Below are 6,000 nucleotides of genomic sequence, written 5' to 3'. Positions count from 1 at the left end.
TAGGTGTCAGATGGGGAAGCCTCTGGAAATATAACCAGCTTTGTTAGCTGTTCTTTGGCAATAGGATAATATCCCAAGATCGCCCTTTTTTCTGCAGTCCAATTCAAGACTATGTTAAGGGTTTCTCTGAGATTTGATCTACAAACCTTTTTCTTTTCCTTGATTTCAGCCCTTGTAGGAATGTTTCTTATTATCATTGTTCTCTAGGTTTGAATTGGAGCTTTATCTGCTCTTTTTAGGGTTTGCTCTGGATGAAGAGCTTCATATTCTCTAAAAGATTCCTTTGCCTCTTCCAGTGTTAAAAACCCTCCTTTATGAATTATCCTTGATTGCTGTGTAAATGGTGCTGCTTTTTTCCAGGCATCATATACTCCTTTCATGGGGCCATTATAAATTACATAATATTTTTTATCTTGGGTGGATTTTTTGATAATTTCAGCAATTGTTTTATTTTCTGGAATTTTTTCCTCACCTGATTTGTCCACCACGCTTAGCTGGCTGAACTCTGATGGTTTTGGTTGTTGTGTTGATTTCATTGCTTCGATGGCCTTCTTGAGGAATTGGATCTGTGTCCTTATTTGCTGACAATGCTTGCATTTTTCGAGTTCTTGTTCGTATTTTTGAATTTCTTGATTTAATGCGTTGTAGACGAATTCCATTCTCTTGTTAATGTATCTGCAATAACATTTTTGTCACCCTTAATATATTCAATTTTTATTGGATATTGTAATAAAAATAATTGCCATCTTACCAATCGTCCATGATTATAATCAACTTTTAAATTATATCGTATGAAACCTGTTAAATAACTTGAATCTGTCCTTAATGTAAATTCTTTGGGTAGTAAATCAATTTTCCATTTCTTAAGAGATTTAATTGCTGCTAGAGTTTTCCTTTCATGAGTAGTATATCTCTGTTCTGTTGGAGTAAAAGTCCCTGAAATATACCTGCAAAGTAATTCCTTTGGGGGATATTTAGAATCTAGTGATTCTTTTTCTTGTTCCAAACTTTTTATAGCTTTCTTAGCTTTTAGACATCCTGACCAGGTTATGTCTGAAGCATCTGTTTCTACTATTAAGTAGTCATTTTCTTATGGAATATAAAGTTCTGGAAGTTTTTCACATAATTCTTTAATTCTTTGAATTTGTATGCTATCTTTTTCATCCCATTTCCATACTTTTTTAGTACTTATTTTTGGAAATATGCTTTTAGTGTATTCTATTATATTCTTTAAAAATCCCTGATCAGAAATATAATTTATACACCCTAAAAATCTTTGTAATTGTTTTCTATCTTCTATTTTATTAGGAAATAAATTTACCTTTTCTAAAACATTTGGTTGAAGTTTTAGCTTTCCTTGAGTAGATAGAATTAATCCAAGGAACTCTATTTCTTGTTTTGCTATTCTTGCTTTCTTTTTACTAAGAACTAATCCTTTTTCCTTGCATCTTTCTAAAACTATTAATAATTTTTGAAGATGATCTTCTTTATCCTGTTTTGTAAAAATTAGTATATCATCAATGTATACTAGAACAAATTCATTTAACTCTTTTAGATTTTCTTCCATAAATCTTTGATAAATACCTGGGGCTTGCTTTAATCCGAATGGTAATACATTCCATTCATAAAGCAACACACTTGTTGATTCCTTTGTTGGGCAAGTAAAAGCAGTTAATTTCTTTGTTTCTTCGTCTAAACGAAGTTGCCAATATCCTGATTTTGCATCAAGAGATGAAAACCAAGTTGCTCCTTTGATTTTTTCTAAAATAGAATCTTTTCTTGGAAGTTTATGAGCATCACCAATAGTTGCTTCATTCATTTTCTTATAGTTTATTACCATTCTTTGTTTTCCCCTTTTAATTTCATTATTGTTTTCAACGTAAAAAGCTGGAGCCGCATGAGGACTTTTACTTAATCTTATAATTCCTTTTTCCAAAAGATCTTTACACTCTAATGAGAACTCTTCTCTATCTCTCGTGGAATAAGGAATTTTATTTGGAATATTTATCTCTTTTGTGGGATCTTTTAATTTAATGCTTACTAATTCGTTATTTGTATTTTTAATATCTAAAGGATTTTCAGCACAAATTTCATCCAAGAATTCTTCTATCTTTATTTCAAGATTATTTTTTGGAATATTTATCTGAAAGTATAGATTTAAATAACATGTTTCTAATATAGAAAATATTTTAAACTTTAAGGTCTTATCTATAGTAGTAGTTGGTATTTTTATACGTTTTGATTTTTGATTTATTAAAGAATCGTGTGGAGCTTTTAAAACTATATATGTTAATTCTTGAATGAATGGATGATATAGCTTTAAAAAGTTATTTCCTATGATAAAATCCATTCCAGAATCTAACATATATATAGATGGAACAATGAACCTATAATTTTGAATAAAAATTTCAACCATCTCTGCTTTTTGGTCAATTTTATGTATTGATTTGTCAGCTATTCTAACTTTTAATGGTTTCTTTAATTTTTTCCAATCAAGTTTTATACTTGAACTAGCAAAGCATTGTGTTGCCCCAAAATCTATGAAAGCATTTATAAACTTTTCTGTTATTTTTATAGTAATAAATGTAGCATTATTACTCAGTCTCTGAGTCTGTTTCCGAGACATATTAAAAAATATAGTCTAAGTTATCATCAGATTCTTCTAATGGTTCCATGAAACAAGATTTAGCAATTTCTATTTGTTTAGTAAGATCCTTTTTATCCTTCTTTTTCGGGCATTCATTTGCGTAGTGTCCTTCTTCTTGGCAATACCAACATTTACAATTTTCTTTTTTATTTGGGCAATAGTTATTTCTTTGTCTTTTGTTTCTATTGTTATTTTCTTTTCTAAAATATCTCTTTTTTCTCCAGTTTGGATAGTATTTTCTTCTTCTAAATTGATATTTTCTTTTTCTTTGAAAATTTTTATTAAGACCATATTTTTGAGGTATCTCCTTATTATCCTGACAGCAAATTCTAATTATATTTGCAAATCTTTTTTGAGTTGCTTCTTGCATACAACGTTCTTTTATTTCCTCTCTTATAGCAGAGGTTGCTCCCCCAAAATTATTTTCAATTGTTCCTCTATTTATTTCTCTTATAAATCTTCCCATTATAAATTCATTAGCAGGATATGGAAGTTTTGTTACGTACATACTAAGATAATGATTTTTATCTTCTTCTTTTAGTTTGTAATAATGTATTCTATATTCACATATATAGGACTCCACATTACATAAATCATATATCTGAATATTAACTAAATGGTTTTTTGCTTCTTGATATTCTTTATCATAGACTTCTTGTCTATGATCTATAATATTTTTTCCAAAAAATTCTTTATATAGAATCATCATTATATATAATATCTTATCATAAGCTGTTGTTTTTGTTTCTAATTCTTCTATTATTTGGTTTTCTATTGATGTCATATAATCTCTTATAGTTCCTTTAGTGTAAAACCCTATGTAATTCCAAATGTCCCTTCCAGACAATTCACAAAGTTTTGGATTAGTAAAGGCTTCTAATAAGAAGGAATTCAACCAGTTTTCGAAAATTTCTTTTTCGTTCTTTTTGCAGTCTAAATCGAGCATTCTTTCTCCTTCCATTTCTTGGATTTTAGGAACGTATTTTGATGGTATTTTTGCATATTTTGAATCTTTATTTATAAACCCTTTTTTAAAAGCATAATTATCAAAACCTGTTTCCCATTTAAATTGAGATTGATTATCCTTAGATGTTCCAGCTTCATTTTTTACTTGTATTGGAATAGCTGGTTCTTCGTCACTTGAATAATCTAGAATGTGTTATTCATTTTCTATATTTTCAGAATTTACTAATTCTTCCTCTATTTGAAAACCATGTTCCATAATATTATTTTCTTGAGCCATTTTTAATTGTTTAAAAAGCATTGTAACTTCTTCTAATTTTTTTTCAATATTCATAATTTTAGTGGTGGTTTTACTTTTAAATCTGTTATGTTAATTATGTTTTGGAATTTTTCTTCCTTGGGATTCTCTTTTTCCTTATTTCTTTGAAATTTTATGGATGTTAATATTTCTTCAAGCATATCTACTATAGAATTTAATTGTGGGTTAAAAGTATGATATAGATGTGGGAAATCATTTCCATGGTAACATTTTTTAGAAATTCCATGTGAAAAATAAGTTTTTTCAGGTTTTTGAAGTCCTTCAATAAAACTTATAGTAAAATAAAGATTTTGAGAAAAATCATTTTGTATTGATTTTAAGAATTCGGTGTCATTACAGTTGACATTAGTTAAAATCATTAATTTTTGATCTATTAATTTTGATAACTTAATTATTTCTTCTCTTAAATCTTCTAATTTACTTTTTTCCATTAGGTGATGCTTTTCTTTGTGAAAGGTTACACTTTTAAATTAAAAGTGTAACCTTAGCCACCACTAGTTACCATAGCCATAGTCACCACCAGAGACTTGACTTATATATATATATATATATATATATATATATATATATATATATATATATATATATATATATATATATATATATATATATATATTCACCGACAAACTTTCATTCCTGATATAGGTTGAAGGTGAAGTTAATTTTTATTTAATTTTAAATAAAAAATAATACAATAATATTTTTTATTTTCTATTTGATTATAGTCACTCAAATTTATTCTGGTATTTATGGTAAATCTACATAAATTTTGTAAAGAATTAAAAAAAATACACAACATATATTTTATTAATGTTATTAATTTTTTTATTTTAAAAGAATTTTATTCCCTTAATTGGCCTTAGAAAAATATTAATTATTATTACCATTAATAAATTAATAAATGAGAAATGCTAGTTACTTAATTAAAAGACCAATACTTTTATCAACAAAATAAAAAATAAGATTAATTAATACTTGTTATTTAAATTATTTTTTGTTAGTTTAATATTGATTATCACTAATTATAATAAAAATACATAAAGAATACATATGGTATAATTACAAAAAAAAATAATTTAAGTATTTTTTATGTACTCCTTGTATATTTCTATTATAATTAATTATAAATAATATTAAATTAATAAAAAATAATTTAAATAATAATATTTACTCAAAGACAACAAAAATCTTTTAACACTCTGCGGCGCTCTTAAATCTCATTTTACAATTTTTTCGTTTCAACAGAAATTGCGAAAGTCCTGTTTGCAGCATTCATATCCATACATGCTAGAACAATTTTTTTTTTAATTTAAATTTGATGAAATGAAACATTTTTCGAACTTCTATTTATAGAGTGGTAAAGTAATTTTGCTTGCTATAATCCCGTTATCCGTATAAACAAACAAATTTTACAAATAAACTGATCATGATAAAATTAGTAATAAATTTAAAAATGTATTCAAGAGAATTAAAAATTACTTTAAAAAATTACTTGATTTTTACTAAAAATTTACATAACCAACAAAATGCTCGAAGAGAGGGAAGAATTTATTGAGCTAACCAGAGACAATGGGTAGCCAATGAACCCATCGATTTTGGATAGCATAGTAAAATTATGTATCCAACTATCTACATATATTTTTTTTAAATTAGGAGTGAGATTTGAATTCGATACCTCTAAGTAAGAATAAAAAAATTATAAAATTTGAATTATAATTTATTGTAAAAAATTAATACTTGTTATTTGAATTATTTTTCATTAGTTTAATATTAATTATAATTAATTATAATAAAAATATATAAAAAATATATAAAGTGTAACACACAACAAAAATTAGTTTAAGTACTCCTTATGTACTCATACTATAGTTAATTACAACTAACATTAAACTAATGAAAAATGAGCCACATAACAATACTTACTCAAATTAAAAACATAATTCTTAAACATTTTTTATAATGAATATCTTAGAGGATAATTAGTATGTCAAAGATTTTTGAAGAAGTATCGTCATAAGAATAATTTCAAGAAAGCTGAAAAAACCTTTAATAAAACTAAAAATTTGAAGTT

Source organism: Arachis hypogaea, chromosome 1, assembly GCF_003086295.3.
Source record: "Arachis hypogaea cultivar Tifrunner chromosome 1, arahy.Tifrunner.gnm2.J5K5, whole genome shotgun sequence".
Classification (NCBI taxonomy): Eukaryota; Viridiplantae; Streptophyta; class Magnoliopsida; order Fabales; family Fabaceae; genus Arachis; species Arachis hypogaea.
This window is presented reverse-complemented; position numbering follows the sequence as displayed.